The sequence below is a fragment of the Oncorhynchus masou genome, chromosome 30, assembly GCF_036934945.1.
Source record: "Oncorhynchus masou masou isolate Uvic2021 chromosome 30, UVic_Omas_1.1, whole genome shotgun sequence".
Lineage (NCBI taxonomy): Eukaryota > Metazoa > Chordata > Actinopteri > Salmoniformes > Salmonidae > Oncorhynchus > Oncorhynchus masou.
This window is the reverse complement of record NC_088241.1, coordinates 43,243,905-43,268,031: the sequence shown is the minus strand read 5'-3', so window position 1 is coordinate 43,268,031 and position 24,127 is coordinate 43,243,905. Positions and strand designations below refer to the sequence as shown.

The following is a 24,127-nucleotide window of genomic DNA, read 5'->3' as shown; positions in this document are numbered from 1 at the left end:
GTTGCACTGCATGAGGCAAATGGTCACACCAGATACAGATCGGCTTTCTGGTCCACGGCTCTAACTTACATTTAAGGTATCTGTGACCAACAGATTCATATCTGTATTCCCAGTTATATAAAATCCATAGATAAGAGGCTAGACTGATTTTGTTATATGAACATTAACACAGTAAAATCTTTGAAATTGTTGCATTAATATTTTTGTTCAAGGGTGCCTCTTTGAGAGGATTATGGCCACATGTTGACTGATAACATCAAGCAGATGAAATTAACAAAAGAGAATAAAGACCTCACAGCTTGATCACCCACTTACCCCTCCTTCCAACGCCTCTTCCACCCACTGAGGGATTTGTTACGGTGGAAAACAGACACAGGGGTGACAGACAGGAGAGACAAGCCAGTAAAACCTGCTCAGCACTAAACAATGTAGTTCTGGCGGTTCCCCTCCCCACCCTCCATTTTACTGGGAAGATACAAGATCCCATATCGCCAGCTATCCTTACTGGTAATGCTAACCGGAGAACAAATTCCCTACCTGGCACAGGTAACTGGCACCACACCTGGATAAACTGTTAACATGGCACCAATGGGTAATACATGCTCTTATACCTTTGTAGTAGAACTAACGCTATAATTACTACAAGACCTTGGCTAACTCAAGCTTCTTAATAAACAAGCTAAACAAAGGGTGCAGAGACAAAGATTTAACCAAGTGGTCAGGGGCTCACTCACAGGTTAGAGCTTACTGCCATCTCTATAGTCTGCCAGACACACAGAAACAGAGAGTGCAAGCAGTCTTCATTTAGCCCCATTATAGCCTATTAGGATGATTACCTTTAAAGCCCTAGACCTAAACTCATCCGCGATACCATTAAAACCATCTGCTGGGCTGATAGGCCTAGACAAGAGGGGCTTTAAATACACTACATGACCAAAAGTATGTGGACACCTGCTCGAAGGAACGTCTCATTCCAAAATCATGGACATTAATAACCCATTTCTGTATGGACCTCGCTTTGTGCACGGGGGCATTGTCACGCTGAAAAAGGCAAGGTCCTTCACCAAACAGTTGCCACAATTCTGTGCTGGAATCATCTAGAATGTAAATGTATACTGTTGTGGTAAGATATCCCTTCACTGGAACTAAGGGGCCGAGCCCGAACCACGAAAAACGGTCAGTTTGTCAGAAAAAAAACGGTATTCTACCTCCACCAAACTTGGCACTATGCATTGTGCCACTATGCATTGGGGCAGGCACAATGCATTGGAGCATGCATTTAGCACTATGCATTGGGGCGGGCAGTACTCTCCTGGCATCCGCCAAACCCAGATTAGTCCGTCAGACAGCCAAAACGGTGAAGCATGATTCATCACTCCAGAGAACATGTTTCTACTGCTCCAGAGTCCAATGGTGGAGAGCTTTACACCACTCCAGCCAACGTTTGGCATTGGCAACTACACGCTTCAGCACTCAGTGGTCCCGTTCTGTGAGCTTGTGTGGCCTACCACTTTGCAGCTGAGCCGTTGTTGCTCCTAGACGTTTCTACTTCACAATAACAGCACTCACAGTTGACCGGGGCAGCTCTAGCTGGGTAGAAAATTGACAAACTGACTTGTTGGAAAGATGGCATCCTATTACGGTACCACGTTGAAAGTCAGAGCATTTCAGTAAGGCCATTCTACTGCCGATGTTTGTCTATGGAGATTGCATGGCTGTGTGCTCAATTTTAGACAGTCAGCAACGTGTGTGGCTGAAAAAAAACAAATCAACTAATTTTAAGGGGTTTCCACATACTGAGCATATATAGTGTACCACTAATGAAGAAAGGTACTATCTAGAACCTAAAAGGGTTATTTGGCTGTCCGTATAGGAGAACCCTATGAAGAACCCTTATGGTACGAGGTTGAACCCTTTTGGGTTCAATGTAGAACTCTTTCCACAGAGGGTTCTACCTGGAGAAAGAGTTCTACCTAGAACCAAAAAGGGTTCTACTATATGGACAGCCAAAGAAACCTTTGTACAGTATAGGCTAGAGGTCGACCGATTATGATTTTTCAACGCCAATACCGATTATTGGAGGACCAAAAAAGTAGATACCGATTAATCTGCCGATTTCTTTTTTAAATTTGTAATAATGACAATTACAACAATACTAAATTAACACTTCTTTTAACTTAATATAAAACATCAATAAAATCAATTTAGCCTCAAATAAATAATGAAACATGTTCAATTTGGTTTAAATAATGCAAAAACAAAGTGTTGGAGAAGAAAGTAATATGTGCCATGTAAAATATGTTCCATGTAAAAAAGCTAACGTTTAAGTTCATTGCTCAGAACATATGAAAGTTGGTGGTTCCTTTTAACATGAGACTTCAATATTCCAAGGTAAGAGGTTTTAAGTTGTAGTTAATATAGTATTTATAGGACTATTTCTCTCTATACCTGTGTGGCTCAGTCGGTAGAGCATGGCGCTTGCAACGCCAAGCGTCGTGGGTTCGTTTCCCACTGGGGCCACCCATATGCAAAAGTAGTGGCCCCAGCTGACTTGTAAGTCGCTTTGGACAAAAGCGTCTGCTAAATGGGATATATTATTATTATTATTATACCATTTGTATTTCATATACCTTTGACTATTGGATGTTCTTTTAGGCACTTTAGTATTGCCAGTGTAACAGTATAGCTTCCGTCCCTCTCCTCGCTCCTACCTGGGCTCGAACCAGGAACACATCGACAACAGCCACACTCGAAGCATCTTTACCCATCGCTCCACAAAAGCCGCAGCCCTTGCAGGGCAAGGGGAACAACCACTCCAAGTCTCAGAGCGAGTGACGTTTGAAACGCTATTAGCGCACACCCCGCTAACTAGCTAGCCATTTCACATCGGTTACACCAGCCTAATCTCGGGACTTGAGAGGCTTGAAGCCATAAACAGCGCTGTGCTTGCGAAGAGCTGCTGGCAAAACGCACGAAAGAGCTGTTTGAATAAATGATTACGGGACTGCTGCTGCTCAGTCAGACTGCTCTATCAAATCAGACTTAATTACAACATAATAACACACAGAAATACGAGCCTTTGGTCATTATTATGATCGAATCCGGAAACTATCATTTCAAAAACAAAACGTTTATTATTTCAGTGAAATACGGAACCGTTCTGTATTTTATCTAACGGGTGGCATCCCTAAGTCAAATATTCTTGTTACATTGCACAACCTTCAATGTATGTCATAATTACGTAAAATTCTGGCAAATTAGTTCGCAATGAGCCAGTCAGCCCAAACTGTTGCATATACCCTGACTCTGCGTGCAATGAACGCAAGAGAAATGACACAATTTCATCAGGTTAATATTGCCTGCTAAACTGGATTAGTAGTTACAACTAGTGATTATGATTGATTGTTTTTCATAAGATAAGTTTAATGCAAGCTAGCATTTCACCTTGGCTTCTACTGCATTCGCGTAACAGGCAGGCTACTCGTGGAGTGCAATGGTTAGAGCGTTGAACTAGTTAACTGTGCGGTTGCAAGATTGAAACCCCTGAGCTAACAAGGTGAAAATCTGTCGTTCTGCCCCTGAACAAGGCAGTTAACCCACTGTTCCTAGGCAGTCATTGAAAATAAGAATGTGTTTTTAACTGACTTGCCTAGTTAAATAAAGCTATAAAAAATTAAAATTAAAATTTATTTAAAAAATTAATCGGAAATCGGCGCCCAAAAATACCGATTTCCAATTGTTATGAAAACTTGAAATCGGCCCTAAATAATCGGCCATTCCGATTAATCAGTCGGCCTCTAGTATAGGCATAGGCTGATGAAGGCCTGGGTCGTATTCTTAGTGCAAAATGTACAATTTTGACAAGTTCCGGGTAGTCTATCTCCGTTTTGGCCCATTTACTTCAGGTTCTTTCCTAGTGAATAGTACCCTGCTGATGGGAAAGAGAGAAATACCCACACACACCTTCAAAAAAATGTCTCAGAAAACAGCAGAGACTCAGACTGGGGATAGAACTGGAGAAAGGACAGCAGCCTGTCAGCCTCAAAGCCAATGGAGGCCTAAGCCTTAACATCAGAAAGAGGGTGGCACATACACCAGCTCCAAAAAGCATCATGGAGGGGGGGGAGATTGGGATTGAACCTCTGAAAGTGGAGGAGGCGGCTGGGGACAGTGTGTTAAGAAGAAAGGCCAGTGGAGGCCGCTGGGTGAAACAGATTAGCTGAGGAGCTGAGCCCGGGGCGATCCCATGCAGCAGGACCAGTTCACTACTAGACTAGCCCTGCCCTGGTGGGGTGGTGTCACTGGCAGAGCTCCATGAGAGAGGATCTGCTCAGTCACTGATGAGATTAAAACAGCCCAGCGGATGTAGAGCCTCTGAAGGTATTTATACGCAACACACTCCTGCGGGAGTTACTATTACGTTACTATGTTGGCTCTTCTGAACAATAAATAACCCTGCCTAAGAGACTTCTGGATTTAGATAGAGCAATGTGCAGTCTTTATCCAGATACGAGCGAGATACGGTGTGGCATCTGAATCCCTTTCTAGTGCGCGACTTTGGCCTGGGCCCATAGGGCACAACGCAGTAACGTGACTGGTGATGTGGGTAGCCAATCCTCCGGTTGTGTCTGACATTAAGGAGACATGTATCCCACACAAACCTATCTGCTATCATAACAATTTAGATAGCATTGCTCCCTGTGAGAGTAAAATCCCCTATTTACACCGAAAAAGCTTGACTTTTTTCGAAACTGAACAATGAATCACATCCTATCATATCCCACACCCCATTGTCAGAAGCGGTAAGAAAGGAGGGGGGTTGCAATGTCTTCACTGAAGCCCATTGAGTTTGGGGCTCAGAGATGGAGGCGATGGTTCATGCCCTCTGTCCATTTGCCAGACCCTTTGTTTTAGTGGAGCTGTACTCATAAAAATAGAAAACCATGGAATTCACAGGAGGTTGGTGGCACCGTAATTGGGGAGAACGGGCTCGTGTTATTGACTCGAGCAGAATATGTGGATTGGTATCAAATACATTAAACACATGGTTTACAGGTGTTTGATGCCATTCCATTTGCTCCGTTCCAGCCATTATTATGAGTCTTCCACCCTTCAGTAGCCTCCTGTGATGGAATTAATTATCAAGTTGTATTTCTTTGGCTCTCTTTCAATTCCTCTCTTCCTTCATCTTCCAGGCAACTCTCTCTCTCTCTCTATCACTTTTTCTCCCGGACACCCCCTCTTTCTTGGCTAGTGGGCCATAGAAGCCACCGATGGTCAATTAGATAACCTACCAGCAGTCTAAATGGACAGATTCAGAAAAAGGAGAGAGAAAGAGCAGCATTGTTTTACACCCAAGCCCAATGGCTAAGTCCCATATGGCAACCTATTCCTTACATAGTGCACATAAGTTTCTGGTCAAAAGAAGTGCACTATATAGGGAATAGTGTGCCATTTGGGATGCAGCCAATGACCCAATAAACTAGACAGAGAAAGCTACATGGGGAAAAAATCTCTGAAAGAATTTGTTGGGAAAAACAAGTGTTGGAGGGGGAAAAAGACAATATAGTGACCATTTGTGTGAGTTTGGAGGGGGAGACTAGGAATGTGAGATTAGGGCCTGAGAGTTGCAGTTGTAATCAGTTATTAATGCGTCTGCCTTCCCACTCGGTTTCCCTCCCACTCCTTCCACACACCCCCACTGTGCAGCGTTGTGACCTGTTAGCATGTCCTTGGGATGGTCTTCTCCTAGCCTGGGAGATGGGGGAGTAGCCTACTGCTCACCAGAACTCATTCAAATGCAGCCTTACTAAAGATGCAACTGAAACGCCTGCTGCCCCAGCAGCCCATCCCCCCCATGGAAGCCATTAACATGGTCCCCTCACATAACCCTGTCACCCCAATGACTGTATAAACATGAATGGACAAAGTCAATGATCACGTGACAACTCATTCCTATTTGAAGACTCAAAAGCATATTGAAGCCAAATGAAGATGGTTAAGGTGGCATCTCATGGAAACATGCGCAGTTTGAGCTATTCCGGAAAGTAACGTTGCAGGCTAGCTCAGCGCTGCCCCCTATGAGTAAAAGCTGATTTATGCGGTCCGGAAGCTCCGAACGAACGGAGGTTGTGACGCAATTGCGGAGCCTAGAGACATGCAGCGGTTAAATCAAGTTCTGTCCTGCGTCGCCAAGTTCTGTCCTGCGTCGCCGTGTGCCTCCCAATTGTTTTTACAATGCTTCGTATAGATCCGAACAGCTCTGGGCCCTGTTCCCGATAGCCTAAGTTCCCTCGCTTACAGGCGTTTGCTAAGTGCATTGTTGAGGCATGCGTCGATACTGATTGGAGCAAACGAAAGGCCGCTCTGCTCTCGGATCAGCTTTTTCCCTTTCAAATCCTACCTTAAAATTATAATTATTATACAACACTGACGACGGATCAGCGCCTATGAAATATCACCTATGGCTACAAATATTGAGGCAGCTTATTCTAATACTTACCTTATAATAATGAACTAAATCAGGATTTGACATGTCACTGAGCACATGTAGGCTACCCTTCACAAAATATATTGGAGGCAAAAATAAGACAGTAGCATACAAATAACTAAATAAAACTGAATGAACAAGAAATTGATTTTAACATTATTAAAATATAGGCCTATATGTACAGTCATCTCATTTTTAATTTTTAACATATTATATCCTTTCCTGTTTTGAAACAATTGCAAAGACAACTTTGTATTTTTAGTCACGTTTGTTTCTGAAGTTAGTTTTCGGCGGGTACACAAAGACAGATAAAGATCTTGATTTTGTGTTTAGCAGAGATCTTCGTGTTGAAAGTGACACAGAAGGGCAAAAAAAAAATCATCTAACGACGCATTTAGCTGTTCTAAATATGGAGTCTTTTCAAGTGCAACTTTAGTTAAGATGGTTTTGAACTTAGGGATAGCCCCCCTTTTTTCAATTTTTGCCTAAAATGACATAATCTAACTGCCTGTAGCTCAGACCCTGAAGCAAGGATATGCATATTCTTGGTACCACTTGAAAGGAAACACTTTGAAGTTTGTGGAATGTCAATTGAAAGTGGGAGAATATAACACAATAGATCTGGTAGAAGAAAATTAAAAGAAAAAAAAAGTTTATTTTCTACTACCATCTTTGAAATGCAAGAGAAAGGTCCAAGTTCTAGCCATCAATGTGGTTGTAATTCCTATGGCAGCAGTGTATGTGCAAAGTTTCAGACGGATAACTTGAAGTATGAGCAAACTACATGACATTTAGTGTGACGTCTCCCAGGTACATTTGGGCAAATCGTGAAGGAGACAGTTGCATTCATATTACATTCTTCTGCAAGAATATCGTCAAATCTGTATACTTGGACTTCGATTTAGCTTTTCTAGAATTGGTAGCCATATTAAAAGTTCAACATTTGCAAAACAGCCAGTTTTAATAACTTCATAACTCTGAATATTCGTATAAATTGTTGTCCCGAAAAGAAAAGGTCAGCACCTACATTTTGCAAAAGACGCAGGGTTTCCGGACACTCCCGTAAAGCCCAGATCATTGGCTATCTAGTTAGCTTTGTTTGACCCTGATTGGTGCTTTTTTGACAAAGATAGTCGTTCAAGTGAAGACCGTCCACGTCATCGGCATGCCATGAAGGTGTCACTATCTGACCAAATATGGTTTCCTATAGGATATACTACACCCCTAATGATATAGTGAAGTCTTGATGCGTTCTAGGATCTCTGAGGAATAAATACGAATGTGATTTGACTCGTTGAAACACCGTTTAGGGTGAGATTTTCACAGATTCCTTTCTTTGCAAATTGAACAAGTGGAAATACAAAATCAATCATGCATGCTTTATGGACCTTTTCAGGATATGAAAAGGGATTTTATCTAACAAAACGACACGACAAGTCGGTTGGGACATCTACTTTGTGCATGACACAAGTTATTTTTCCAACAATTGTTTAGACAGATTATTTCACTTGTAATTCACTGTATCACAATTCCAGTGGGTCAGAAGATTACATGCACTAAGTTGACTGTGCCTTTTAAACAGCTTGGAAAATTCCAGAAAATGATGTCGTGGCTTTCGAAGATTCTGATATGATATTTGACATCACTTTGAGTCAATTGGAGGTGAACCCCTGGATACATTTCAAGGCCTGTCTTCAAACTCAGTGCCTCTTTGCTTGGCATCATGGGAAAATCTAAAGAAATCAGACAAGACCTCAGAAAAAAGATTGTAGACCTCCACAAGTCTGGTTCATCCTTGGGAGCAATTTCCAAACGCCTGAAGGTACCACGTTTATCTGTACAATAGTATGCAAGTATAAACACCATGGGACCACGCAGCCGTCATACCGCTCAGGAAGGAGATTCAGTCTGTCTCCTAGAGATGAACGTACTTTAGTGCAAAAAGTGCAAATTAATCCCAGAACAACAGCAAAGGACCTTGTGAAGATGCTGGAGGAAATAGGTATAAAAGTATCTGTATCCACAGTAAAAAGAGTCCTATATCGACACAACCTGAAAGACCGCTCAGCAAGGAAGAAGCCACTGCTCCAAAACTGCCATACAAAAGCCAGACTACGGTTTGCAACTGCACATGGGGACAAAGATTGTACTTTTTGGAGAAATGTCCTCTGGTCTGATGAAACAAAAATAGAATTGTTTGGCCATAAAGACCATCGTTATGTTTGGAGGAAAAAGGGGCAGCTTGCAAGCCGAAGAACACCATCCCAACCGTGAAGCACGGGGGTGGCAGCATCATGTTTTGGGGGATCTTTGCTGCAGGAGGGACTGGTGCACTTCACAAAATAGATGGCATCATGAGGGAGGAAAATTATGTGGATATATTGAAGTTAAACCTTGGTCGCAAATGTGTCTTCCAAACGGACAATGACCCCAATTATACTTCCAAAGTTGTGTCAAAATGGCTTAAGGACAACAAAGTAAAGGTATATTGGAGTGACCATTACAAAGCCCTGACCTCAATCCTATAGAACATTTGTGGACAGAACTGAAAAAGCGTGTGCGAGCAAGGAGGCCTACAAACCTGACTCAGTTACACCAGCTCTGTCAGGAAGAATGGGCCAAAATTCACCCAACTTATTGTGGGAAGCTTGTGGAAGGTCTACCTGAAATGTTTGACCCAAGTTTAACCATTTAAAGGCAATGGTACCCAATCCCAATTGAGTATGTAAACTTCTGACCAGGAATTGTTAAAAACTGAGTTTAAATGTATTTGGCTAAGGTATATGTAAACTTCCGACTTCAACTGTATATAAGCTGCTTATTTTTGCCTCATTGTTTGTTAAGCATTTGTGGTGGCATGGGGTGGCCCAATTCCTTTACCTTTTGTTGTACGTGACCTGAGTAAAGTGCCTTAAATTATGTAGCAGTAATTGTAATATTGTAAACTGTGTACATTTGTAAGCTCATAGTTTGATGTCTGCACTGGCTTCGTACTTTTCCTGCAGTGCAGCATAATATCCTTTGTTTATCCTAGCTTGTGTATTGTTGTACTGCTACATGGTGAAGCCTACTTCATATTCTCTTGTTATTATGGCACTGCTCAGTCACGTATGCTAATGTATCTCCACCTTAGCATCACCCAGAACCACAGCCTTCTATCATACAAGTTATCACAAACTTACCTACTGCCCTTACAAGTGTCACGAACCGGCTCAAAGCCCGTAACAAAGGGAGACAACGTGGAGATAAGGAGTAACAAAATATATATTTATTAACCAAAGCAACTAAGGAAAATATACAATGGTGTGTGTAATCAGTTATCAGTTGTGTAAGTGAGTGTTTTGCATGCATGAATGTGATAATGCAGGGTGTTGAAAGGTGCCAATGCAAACAACCAAAAGGCCACCAAGAACCATAACACAATCTACAAAGGTGTCTGCATGGAGAGTCTCCTCCATGAATGTGGAAGAGGTCTATTTATCCTGGGACACACCTGGCCCAGGTGTTTCCCATGTAGCTGACAACCATCCCCAACTCCGCCCACAGGCATCCTAATAAGGAAACAAGAACAAAGCCAGAATACGGCAGACAGAGTGGGAGGGTCGTCACACAAACCATCAAATCTCCATCCTACCCCCCCCCCCCCATGTGCCACTGTATCCTTATGCCGTGCTTTTTAGTTTGTTGATAAATACCCTGAACTGCAAACCTTGCCCACCTTAGTCCTTTTCTTTACTAACCCTGCACCCTGAAGAGACCAAACCCTGCACCCTGAAGAGACAATTTGGGAAAACAAACTAAATAAGCCCACTAACATAATAGGCCCAGACAGTAATGGTGTTATTTTTCTATTCAGGATGAGTGTTCACTTTGGCTACAGTCCAGTGTTCTCACATAATGAAGATTGCTAGCTAATGTTATCTAGGCTAACTACCTTTCTAGCTAGATAGAGCCCAACTACCTTGCTGGCTAGGTAGCCAGCTAGCGTTAACTAAGTGAGAATGTGATGACAGGGCTGCTTGCTTAGTGTAGCGTACTTTTGATTATTTACTTATTCAAATATGCTGTCGCTGGCTGTAGCAAGCTACTCAGCATCAAACCACCATGCCTACTTTCTCTCACGTTGTGACGACTTTGGCTGAATGATGTTCAATGAGCAGCTCGTAGAGCGCCCTCTTTAGGAACCTTTTGATTTTTTTTTTTAAATGAGCCGACGTATTTGTTCATTCTATGTATATAATATTGGTGCTTTATCTGTGGAATATAGACCAATACAAATATTTTGGTGAAAGGCTAATATCAGCCAACTGATTTATCGGTCGAGCTCTAGTATCAGATAAAAAAGGGTTGACACTCGCCCATGCCTGAATCCATCCCTGAAAAAGGGATGGATTCAGGGTCTTCCTGAGGAGGTGGGAAGTGAAGCATGAAGGAGGAGGGGGGAGATAAGCATGAAGAGGCATGAAGAGGCATGAAGAGGAGGAGGAGGGGGGGACAAAGAAGCATGAAGAGGAGGAAGAGGATGGGGAAGAGAAGCATGAGGAGGAGGAGGGGGGGGGAAGAGAAGGAGAACACGTAGGCTACTTCACAGCTACAGCCACAGTGCGTGGTCCACAACTCCACACCAACCATCTGCCAAAACACCAAAAGCCTTTTGAAATCAACCCCCAACGTTCCTCTTGCTATATTTACCTCACTGTAATTGCGACAAAGCCAAAGGTTTCACTATAGGAGATGGTTCAAGTGAGGCTATGCAGCAATTAGTGGTGAGCTAAGAGCTAACTCAGAGGCTCCGTTGTTTGATATGAAAGGAGGAACAACATGTTTGTGAGTGGGAGAGGAGAGCTTGCATAGTGCATGTAATCCATACATAGTACACTATGGGCCCTGGCCAAACGTAGTGCACTATATACAGAATAGGGTTCCATTTGAGATGCATCCTAGGGTTGTTTAGATTCTGAGGCTGCTTTTAGTGTATAGCCCGACCTGGGACATAAATTACTGGCAAAGTAAAGCTGTGGTAGAAGACTGGGTTCAAATTATGGCATGACTTCTTGACATTTGTATTGTATATACTCCTCCATTTAAAGTAACTTACAGTAGTTGTAAAGAAGGCTACATTGACACAAACCCACACATCCTTACACGAAACGACCATTCAGGTCAAGAAAGACTGGATGTTAAACAGGCATAGAAGAGGGCAGCCTTTGGGGTAGGGCTGGGCGATTATGGTCAAATTATCATATCACAATATTTCTAAAATTGACGTATTTGACAGTATTTTATGTTTTTGAATAATAAAAAGTTCAAAGTAGTGTAACAAATACATTCTAATTGGTTTTAAATGGGGCTCTCTCTCTTCTGTTTTATACTGTTCAATAAACATACAGTTCTGCAATTCCTTCACTAATTTGTTATCATTTCCACATTTATTTGGTCTTTGTTTGCCTCTATTTGTGAAATAGTCACTTCCTTTATCAGAATAATTATCCTGTATGAAAAAGAGCGCCAACAACTGGTGGTGGACTTGGATAGAGGTGCCGGTTTAATATATTGGAAAATGACCAGTAGGAGACAGTACAGAACAGGCTTTATTCAACACTCAGGACAGACACAGACAGACAGAGACACAGATGGAGACAGACACAGAGACAGACACAGAGACAGACAAAGACGTCACCACTGACTCAGTGGCAGGGATGGAGCGGACAGTGCGGGACAAGGTGCTCACATTGTCAGGGAAGTCCATGCCCATGCTGCTGGTGGTTCCCAGACTGGTGGAAGAGACCATTCCACCGAGTCGGGCCAGGCATCCTTGGCCGGAACATGGCGAGATGGAGGTTAGAGGGAGGCTCTCCTTCAGAGGCTGGATGTGCATCCAGGTCCGGAGTCGGAAACAGGCCCAGATCTGGTCCTGTTGCTGGATCCAGGTCTGGAGGGTCTGGAGATGGGCCCAGGTCAGGGCCGGACTGGTCCTCCAGAACGGCAGTGGATATCGGGACCAGCACTGTGGTTGGTCCGACGATGACAGGTCTAGGAGAGATAGTGGAGGCTTGGGTGCTGCTGGAACCTGAGGTGCTGAGTGGGAGCATCATGTCCAAGCCAAGCAGGCCTGCAAGTGCAGCAGGCTGTGTAGGGACCAGCACTGGAGTTGAGTCCAGTGATGGATGGTCCAGAAGGAACACTAAATGAAGTGTCGGCTGGGGTGCTGGTTCTAGCTGGCAGTCTGCAGGCAGAGCGTGTGTTCCTCATCTGGGGAATGGCATGCGGCACAAACTTTATCCCGTCTCTACTTGTCATGTCCCAGGATAACTGCACCTATACTGCTCGAAGGACCATGAAAAAGCACACTCAATAACCATGTATTTTCAATGGATTCAATGGCAGTTCTTACTTTCGCCACAAGGGACTTTGTGACAATTTCTAGAGTGCTTTTGGCTCCAGCGCTGCCTCACAGGCACTATTCATGTCAGAAAAGTACATACGCACAACCGATGCTCTTGCTAGCAAATGTTCAACTGTTAGCAATGTCTTACTGCCGGTAAGAATGAATGATTGCCATTATTTGGATTATCATCACTCAGTTACTACATTTAAAACATCAAAAATGTAAATACCGTAAAGTTAGATAAAGTAAATATCCAAACCAGTCTGTTCATCAATACCGGTATATAGTAAAATAGGGTTTACAGCCCAGCCCTACTCTGGGGCCTTCAGCAGGGCGGCAAGGGGTGGCAGTCTGGAAGGTATGTAAATGGAGCCACACATGCAGCTGACAACACTTCAGACAGCCCTGGCACAAAGAGAAGATTACTGCCATGAAAACCATTGCTGTTACAGCTGCACCAACAGCACGCCCCAGGACAAGACTCAGCCCAGAAAGGAGCCAACGGAGCAGGGGAGGGAGGGGAGAAGGGAGGGGAGGACCGAGTAAACCCAGCACCACCTTCAACACTCAGTATTCTGACCTGAGGGAGGGGTTCAAAGGTTGGGTCCCTGTTGGCACTGGTCAAAAGTAGAACTATTTCCTAGGGTGCCATTTGAGATACAGCCAAAGACTAGCACAACACCCACTCCGTCCTGACCTGACGCCCTCACTCAGGCCCTCACAAAGGCACAGTTTGACAACATACTGAAGATAAAAAAGGGCAAAAGGCAAGATCATGGGCAAGCATCATCTCATAGAAAAAGGGCAAGCAATATGGTGTGTATGTACTCTGTACTGGTAAACATCAGGTAGAAAATAAAAGCTTTACTACAGTAGTGACCAACAACTTTGTCTTAGCCGGTGTCAGAAATGGCAACGTATTCCCTACATAGTGCACTACTTTTGGCCAGGGCCCTTAGGGCTATATAGGGAATAGGGTGCCATTTGGGACCCATTCTTAGATATGGAAGGGTAAACTAAACGATCCTCCCTGTCCCGACATATCGTGTCAGGATGGCAACCACCAACCTTCCAAGTAGCAAATGGCCTTTACCACTGAGAGTCAGAGGGGAGTCAGGTGACGACTGTAGGATCCCTTACACACACACACACACACACACACACACACACACACACACACACACACACACACACACACACACAGCTGATGGGATCCCTGTCACTTGATAGACTAGGTAGTCTCAGACATTAGTGGGCTCTAACTAAGGCTGCGAGCGAGGCAAGGCTACTTGATAGGGTACACCGCTAAGCTTGGAGAAGAGGGAGGATGTGTGTGTAAGGGCGGCTTATCAGAAGCTGTCTGTGTAGCCCAACATGTGTAAGACACACCAGAGACGCCTTGGCTTGGACACAACCAATATTCATTACCCTAGAGTTGAATTAGAACCACTATGAATGTAGGCCTGTATCTTATTTGTGCTTCACAGCCAGTCTGTTACAGTTCAACTGAGGTAGGGCTATCAAATACCCACTGGATTGATGCAACTCATCATGATATAATTCTGCACTGTAAGCATAGACTACTTTGTGGGGTGTCTACCCACTCCGCCCAAAGTGGGTGAAAACGCATTTTGGTAATGAAATTTCGCTTCCTTATGTTATAAAATAAATTTTACCAAGACAAATATGCTCATTCATGTTCTGAATCATTCAGCGGGGTCGTTTTTCAAACATTTCATTATGCCCTCCCGAAAAATAAAAAATATTAAATTCACATTATGAACCTAATACATCCGATTATAAGCTCCGAACTCTGTTGACAAAGCGGTTTGGGTTCCTCATAACTTTTGAGAATTTAACATTTTATGGCAGTCATCTTCAAAGTTGTTTCCGCGAGTGGCAAAAAGAAAAATTAGCATGACACGAGCGGAATTAAATGTAAAAGGCTTTTGAAAATAAAAAGCTTGGTACAGTATACGCTCAGTGCTCTGTTGAGATTTCACAGGGTTACGCTTGTTTTTGTGAGAAATCTTTGAAAAACAGAATTTCGAATGAATATGAAAAGCGTATACTAAAATACTACATGTCAGCTCTCAAACTCTATATCAATCTTACCTTTATTTTGTTTTATGTCCTGCGGATTCGAGAAGATAGATGACTAGTTCAATGGGAAAGTGAGCCTGTCAGGTAGTCCGTAGCCTAATTTCTGTCACAGAACACAGCCTCCATTGATTTAGTCACCCTAACTTTGGCCATCCTACAAGTTTAAAAACTCCAGAAGACATTTCACAAGCATCTTCGCTAACAGCTACAAAAACTGGTCGGTGTGCGCACCGCACATATTCTCATTGCCTCTTCAGAAAGAAATACTGTATCACTGATGCATTCTATTCATGTATTCTGATAAACTTGGGCAAATTAATACATTTTCAATAGATTTAGTTGATTTCCAAATAAGTTCAATACATTTTTGAATATTGTTGAATTTTGTTTTAATGTCTGGATTCTGTCCACATTCTCCACATCAAGGATTGTGCCTTAAAAAGGGTAACTATGGATGCAAAGCAGCATACACACACACACATTAATATAGGTACTCGATACACACCACTGACAGGTTATAATGTTGGCCACTTTATTTGTAATCTACAAACCATAAACAGATATCCTATGATGCAGATAGTGCTGACGTGGAGTGACAGGAAAACCAGTGACAAGGACGATGTGAGTGACAAGGACAATGTCATCACACACCACACTGCACACACATACAGGCTAAATGAAGACACCAACTCGTGACCATTAGCATGAGTACTCGATTCACACCATTGAAAGGCTATAACGTTGGACATATTATTTGTAATCCACAAACCATAAACAGATATCCTATTATGCGGATGTGAGGTGATAGGTAAACCAGTGACAAGGACAATGTCCACTTTAAAAATGGCCTAGTATGTTTACACATCAGAGCCAGTATTCAAAAAGCATCTCAGAGTAGAAGTGCAGAACTAACATCAGGTCCATCCTGTCCATGTAATCTTATTCTTTGTGATCTAAAAAGGCAAAACTGATCCTACTACTCAGACTGGTCCAGGTGGACTTTCATCACCTCATATTTAACAAAAACAGGCAGGTATTGTATGTGCTGTGGTTAACGTTTCCCACCTACCAGCATATGACATGACAGGCGGAGCTACACACACACACAGTAGTTAGGCCTGTTTCGGTCTTGTTTTCCCTGTCTTCCTTGCCTGGTAGTTGAATAATTTACAGGCACGGGTTAAGGGACCCGTAGAGAGTCGTAGTAGTAGTCTAATGCTGGGAACAGAACAGGGACCATTCATGGAACACCATCATCAATAAAACAACAGCAGACAAATAAGCCCCTGGCTGACGTTACAGGCTGACTACACCGCTCGCATTGCATAGAAAAATGAATTTAGAAATCTATATTATTCAATTATTGCACCCCCACTACTCGGCGCACCAACGAGCATCTGCGTTGCCAAGGGTTAAAATAGAAGTCAGTTCTATTTGTGATGGGAGAGGCAGGACTTGCAGCGCGATCTGCAAGTCCTGCCTCTCCCATCTCCTCATTGGTTTATAGAAACAGGTACCCACATGCCATCTCCTCATTGGTTATTCCCATGTTGGTGACAAAGACGAACGAGGTCAGTGGCGGTAATGCACCTAATTTATTAAAGTTGCCAATCGCAATATAAAGTCAAGAGGAGAAAAGGCCTGGAAGGAGGAGAGATGACTAGAAACAATTCGGGTTGACCATTTTATGTGTGGATTAATTGGCAGAGTAGAGGACCTTGTGCATTTCAGGTAAAATAATAACTCAATGTTTATATCGCAGGACAAATTAGCTAGCAACAGCAAGCTAGCTAAATAGGACAAACTAGCGAGCAAGTGCAAGCTAGCTAGCTAAATTGCCAAAAATGTTTAATGCTTTTCGCCCTGTCCCTAAATTAATGTAATTGGTTCAGGGTTTGTTTTGATATTTTAATCTGCGTGTCGTGATCACGTTTGGTGTGGGGGGACAAAACGTATGCACGATGGTGCACTCGCGCAGCCAGTTTGGGTTCCGTGTCAGTCTAAGCTGCTCTGCCATGTATAGAGCTGGGGGCTGAGCACGCTCTTCTGCTCTGCTAGTGTGTTGCACTGTAATGGAGCTTCTGTAAGCACTAGTCTGAGATCAGCTGTAGGAGAATGGAATTAATATTATGTGAACGTACTGCAGCCTAGAGATGATCATGTAGGTTACTGACCTAAGATCAGGTCCCCCTGACCCTAAATCAGCACTCCTACTCAGACGATTTATAAACACACAGCACAATATATATATTATTTTGCTCAAGGGAAACAGTTGCGCTTCAGTGTCCGATGTCCATATCACAACATCTTGATGCCTGACCTTCTCTTGTCCCCCAATAAGGTGTGTTTCTCTGTCTAAGTTTTCTCCTCATAGGCCCCAACCACCAGTCTGTTGTAGTGACAACGTGCCTGGGGGGATAGAGGAGAAGCTTTATAGCTGGTAATCAAATGTGACCGCTGACTGTTGCTGGTGTCTGATGGCTGACATCTGCCTGGTGGACTCATTCCAGCTCAGAACGCATCACGGTGATGGGTAACCCGACACTACACCGCCGGTCCAGAGGAGGAAACAGAAGCGCTGTCTGACCTAAGAACCTTACAAGGCAACCGAAGCTGACATTGACAGCAATTAATCCAAGAGAGAGAATTCCAGGCCATTGTCGGGTGGATGTCCCGAGAGCTTGTTTCCTCTAAACAGTGGCTGTGATGATTGCCTGGCTCCAATGACTTGTAGCACTGTGGAGCACTGACACTAGGTCCCAAATGGCACCCTATTACCTATATAGTGCACAACATTAAGGGTTCTGGTCAAAAGTAGTGCACTATCAAGGGAATAGGGGGCCACTTGGGATGCAATGTAGTGTGTGCTGTGTACACTACAGGTACCTCCACGTCACTATGCATTCCTGGAGCGAGAAACAAACACGCCAACATCTGACCCCAAAAGAGATGCAGTAGAATACTTAAGCATCCATTCACCTAAATATGTCATCACTCGGCAGTCATTTGGCATGTCCCTCCCTATCCCTAGGTAACTGAACAAGCCAGAGGAGCTGCTGCCTGTCATCTGCAGTGAGTGTGTTGGATGCGTCCCTGTTACGGATACCAGTATCCTGTGTGTGTATCCTGTGTGTGTGTTTTCTCTCCTCCCCTCACAGGTGAAAATCATCACTCCCCAATCAGTCAACAATCAATCATTAATCAGAAGACACATCCCTCCTCCTGTTTCCTACCCAATCACAGTTCCTTTCCCTTGGTTTAAAAACCCTGTCAGTTGTTTGCTCTAGAGCTCAATCTCTCTGTAAATGCCATGTCTGTAGGTCTCTGTGTTTCACTCTCTCGTTGTGTATTAACCTCTCTTTTGTTTGAGCACCTCCATAGCACTTTGTCATCACCTGTGAGTATTGTTTTGGTTATGATGTTTGTGTTTGATTGCTGGTGGGAAAAGGAGAAACCAAGACAAGTCGCCCATGGGCATACACTACCCGTAGGTAGACTTTGTTAAATACACTAGTTAGAACTGGGCGGACCACCCAATGTATTTTTGGTTAGTTAGTTAGCTGTTGTTAAAGTAGGCTAGTCTAGCTTAGGTTTTTTTTGAATACTTATTGTTTCTTTCCTTGGGTCAAGCTCAGCCCCTTTTCCTGCTCCCCCCCCCCATTACCGTGTGTTTTCAAATAAACCTTGAGTTTGACGGTAGATTTCAGTTGTCCTGGTTATTTCGTTCACACTTTTGCTTTGTCACTATTATAATTTGCGTGAGTTATGTTACGGGTCTCATTACCATCCCCCCCCCCTAGACTGTCGGGCCAAAAAGGATTCGTAACAGTCCCAAATGACACCCTAGTCTCTGTATAGTGCACTACTTTTGAACAGAGCCCTATGAAAAATAGGGTGCTGATGAGGCAGTACAGAAGCAGTTAGGAGGCAAGGACCTTTGTACAACTGTCTCACATGCCTTAGCTACTTGTTACTTGTTTTTCCACATGTGAATGTGGAAGTGGATGGCCTGCATTGCCGCATACAGTACAAGTATCCACTTACCGAACGTGGCCTACATACCTGACATTTTACCACCACAAACTTTTTGAAACGAGGTGTAGAAATTAGTGATGGTGGAAACATCGATACCGTAGAGCATCGATTTTAGGTCGATACTGTGACTATCGATTTGTCAAATCAATAATAAAATAAAATTGCTAGCAGTAGTGAGCTGTAGCCTACCTACACCAAAACTCTGACATTTCTCTTTCTGCATTCTAAAATGGTGAGCCAACATTTTCAGCACTTATCTCAATGACTGATCAAAACATGTCAGTTTTGTCCCTCTGCAGATATATAGTGAGCAAAATGATTGGAACATCGAATCGCAATAAAAAAAGCGCAGTTTTGAATCGCTATATATACTATATATAGAATCTCAATACATATCGGCACCTAAGTATTGTGATAATATCATGTCGTCAGGTCCCTGCCAATTCCCAGCCCTGGCAGAAATAACTAGGCCTGCACCTAAGGCTTGCTCCTGATGGGCATGCCCTATTTCCTAGAGACCAAGCATACAGTATAAAGTCTTTAAAATTCTAACTTAGGCTGGGCCAACACAGATATCCCACTTCTCTCCCTCAATTATGAAAGCCCACAGATATTCATAACCTGGCTTTAGTTTAATCAATAGCTCAGCAGGAAGCGATTTTGTCTCAAAGTAGGTCTAGTGCAAACAGCAGATGACTCGTGAGACTACGAGCTGACTGAGTGTAATTTGAGCATAGCACAAATAGCATTTCCAGACATCGCTCCCCCTCCCGAGAGACCCACCACTCCCTTCGCACGAGGAACAAAACCTGAGGAATGTAAGTTATGTCAGGCCAGGGGTCTCAGACACAGGTTCATATGACCAGGCTGCCCCCTCCATCGCTCCCCATCTGGAGCTGCGCTCTCAGGGCTGACCCCACTCGGGCCTCCCACTCCCCCTCTGCTAGTTTCCAGCTGCTGGAGGGTAAGAACATCAATACAACACACAAGAACAGGATGCAACATCCAGGTGAAATCCTTCAACTGACTGACCCCTGGAAGGAATCCATCTAAAGAAACAATTCTCACTGTTTGGGGGAAGACTTCTTGCATTGTTAGTAGACAAAGTTTAGGATAGTTTTCTAATTGCAATAAAAAAAAGCTGCTCAACTCCATTACTATACAATTACAGTATTAGCTATGTAACACTTATTACAGTAGTTATTACAGTGTTACTACACACAGGTATAAGAGCAACCTGGGTGCATTTCAGTTGGTAACGTTAAAGCCAAGAAGTTTAGGTGAGTCAAGGGTGAAGCCCTTCTACAGTCACCGTCTGATCCCCTTTGAATTATACAGGAAGGGCATGCAGCGCCAACGGAACATTGTAGACTAACTGGGATCCACAGAAATCTGGCCAGGCTATAGCTTTCTAGCCATGGGATGAAGACGAGGGTGATCTGAGCAGCCCCAGTCAAACCACAGCCCTGCCATCATCCCCTGGTTTGGCCTAGTTCTCACCCCCTGAAGCAGACCACAAACCACATTATGAAGGCTAGGCCTGATCATTGGTTGTATCCGATGTACATGTACAGGATAGACTACTCATGACAAGATCCGGGAAATTTCAAATAGGGTTAATTGGATTCTAAAGCTAAAAATAACATGACAGGTGATAGCAAAGCTAAATCAAACTGACTTGTTGAATTTAAGTTTTTCCTCTTTTCATTGATGTATTTCAATCACCGAAAAGTATAGCCAAAGATGTAGCCCAGTCTCCCACCGTAGCTCCTCCCCTGGGTGAGTGAGGTGTAGCCCAGTCTCCCACCGTAGCCCCTCCCCTGTGTGAGTGAGAGGTGTAGGGTGCAGACAGCTGTGTGAATGAATGACAGATACTTCTCTCCTCAGACAGCGAACATAAAATGCCAAGATTTACAGCAGAGGAGCTGAGGAGTAAACACTTGGCGACCAGTATAACAGCCAAAGCCAGGGAGTTTCCAGCTGAACAGTATGAGGATGGAGGAGTAGTATTCTGCAGTCAGCATTTAATTGTCTACATATGACGTCACACTGCGGTGGAGCACCTGAGGTCACTCTGACAGAAGAATAGGAGGGCTACTGGACCAGGTAAACATTCTGACGCTTTAGCTAGCTACAGATATATTAACTAGCTAGTAAGTTTGCTCTAGTTAGTTAATATCTCTTCTTGACAACAAAATTACATGGTGGAGCTATCAAAACAAGTGAGAAGTTAGGAATTACAAAAGCAAATCACAGACTTGGGGGGAGGTAAATTCTCCAAAAATCAGGGAGGGTCTATCCCAGCGCCATCCCATCTGCATACAGAGTACCTTCCAGAGCTCTATTCACAATATGGACAGGACATCAAAGATGCTGTACAGGGAAAGGACATTTATATTGATGAGACGACCGATGCATTTGGAAGATGTGCACTCGCCATCTTACTCCAGTCAGTGGGTGAGTGACCTGTTGTAGCAGACCTAGCTTTCTTGGACAAAATCAACTTTACCACTGTGTCCCAAGCTGTCATTTCCTGTGTCAACAACACTGGAGATGACTTTAGCAATGTGTAGGCTTTTGTAAGTGACCTCAGCTAGCTACATGAAGAAGGCTTGGAGTACCTGACTTAAAACACAACCTTATTAGAAACGGCCAAGTGTGTCCAGGACCTTGGTGAGCTGCTGAGGGAACACAAGGCCCAGCTGAAAGCCCAGACAGTGCTCATTGTGGAACATAGCATGGAGATAGTGGCTAACCTGACAAGGCTGGAGGAGACCTCTGTGCCAACAGCCCACAACATTGCCAGCAAGCTGGAGGACCTGCAAATGCAGTTTGAGTATGGCGGAACAGCTGGGCCTGATGACTGGCTCCTTCATACAACTGAGCTGCTGGGGAAGCTTCCAGAGTTGTTCCAGTCTGCCATGGCAGCATGCTCAATCAAGCTGCAGAATGTGCTAGAAAAACCTTTCCCTGTTCACGTCACTAACTGTTCTAGATCCAGCCCAGGTGGTAGGACCAAGGACATTAAGGACTATGTCCATGCCATCCCTGCTCGGAGTCAGGTGTCTGCAGAGGAGTGGCACAGATACATGGGCATCAACAAGGCAGACTATGGAACTGAGTGCAGTGGACTGGTGGGCAGCTAGGCAGGACAGGATTCCAGCCTTAGCTCACATTGCAGTGATATTTTTTTTTCAATGTTGTTGATTGCAAAGTATAATAGCATTGAGCACTAAAAAGCATGTCAGTCACATACACACCCACCAACTCTACCACTCTTTCTGTGATTTGGTTTGAAGCAATTTGATAATTGTTCATTAATGGAACGAAGGGACAGAATCGTTAATCTAATCGATTTGGTGTTTAAGTAATTATAGATGGATTCAATGTATTATTTGTATTTATATGCCTTTGCACTTTGTTGATTATGCTCTATTTATTTGTCTATCATATATGTTTTTCCATAAGGAAACACTTACGATAAAAGGATCATATAAAGGTTGAGTCTGTGTAGAGGTTATTTTTGACTGAGCTTTAGTAGAAGGATAGCCGTGTGTTCATTGTCATTTAATACACAGAATTAAGCATTTATTTACGTAAAACCATGTTCCCAATGTTATTAAATAATGTTACAACACTAGAGTCCAAAAAAATAAAAATGTATCCGCAGATTTTCAGCAGAAATCGCCAAATATATATTTTTTTTTTAAATCCCCGCAGCTTCCGTTTGGGTTTGCTCATGACCCGGAGCCCAGACCCCCACCCAATCACGCAGTCTGTCCCCAGACTAAAATTTGATAAACAATATTATTACACTTTACAACTTAATGTGAAGTGTTATCCATGAAGCCAATACTGTACAAAAAGACAATGACATATGTTTATTTGCCTGACCTAAATACATGTGCAAATACTGGTGGTGTTTACATTTCGAACACCTGCTGTCACCCAGAACGTATACAGGTGACATGATCGCCATTGGTATATTTGCCTAATATGGCAGAGACATAACCCACTAAATACCTTTGTCATTATCTACCAATAATACAACGGAGAGCAAATGCAATCTATAACTAGAATCCTAACGAATAGAGTCATTTCACTATCAACATCGCAACTTGCTCCGACTTGAACTTGCTGGGTTGAGAGCGAGCCGAGCTCTATCGTTGAAGGAACTAGCTCGCTAGTTAGCTTCACTATTATATAAATAAAGATAAAGGATCTAGCTACCATAACATGGATTGTTTTGTTTTTTTAAGTCCTTATTCCAGACACGGAAAATGTCCCAAAATATGTAGAGGTTAGATTGAAAATACGGACTACTTGCCTCGCGCTGTCAGTGACAAGCTCCGTTTCAAAACACTTGGCTCGAGCTCAAGAAACGGCTCCGTATTCCTTCGCAACCGCGCTTGCTAGCTAGCGATGGCTAACTTTTTCTTTCAGAAAGCACAGCTAAACTCTCACATATTTCAGATATACATCTAGTTAAGAGATGTGAGCGCATGTAAAACACAATTTAGCTAATTTCTTAACTAATATTAACTAACTGCTATGAGAGCAGCTTGCAAGTTTCTTTCCCACGCAACATGGAATCGTCAAAATACAATATTACTCACTCAAGCTTCGTTGCGTTGGTGCAAATGTGCTCACACTGAGGTTGGCACTTCACCTGATCACTTCGGGATAGAAACTGCTTTGCAGCCAGCCTTAATTTGATCTTGAAATTCTAGACGGAGACTTTCTGCCTGTTTCAATATCTCATCCTTGTTCTTTCTCTGTCTGGGACGCGAGCCTTCCACAAAGAAACGCCCAGTGCCATCCTCATTCGTATTCCCGTTTTGGGCGTTGCCAGTTGTTCATCTGCCCATTTTTATTGGTTCTCTCAAGTTATCAATCACCCGCCAATGCCTGCTTCTCTTGCAACATTGTTCGAATAAGAGAAAAAGTACAGTATTCAGACTAAGTCAATAATACTGTATTTCATTTGGATATTCGCCATGTTAACTTTAAGGTATACTTCAAATTATTTAGAAAGGCTTTATAAGTAAATTATCCATAAATGTATTCTAAATATGATAAAGTATACATTTGGATTATCTAATATTCCTATA

At 43.2% G+C, this 24,127-nt stretch overlaps 1 protein-coding gene across 3 annotated transcripts in view; it reads right to left on the bottom strand.

Moving 5' to 3' along the window:
• The window catches only part of LOC135522634 (MAGUK p55 subfamily member 7-like), a 273,268-nt gene extending 249,440 nt beyond the window's left edge, over nucleotides 1–23,828 (bottom strand). For all 3 annotated transcript variants that reach the window (XM_064949080.1, XM_064949082.1, XM_064949081.1), the window contains exon 1: nucleotides 23,633–23,828. The gene's annotated coding sequence lies outside the window, so the exon portion shown is untranslated. The remainder of the gene's footprint in view (nucleotides 1–23,632) is intronic.
• Nucleotides 23,829–24,127: the final 299 nt, after the last annotated feature.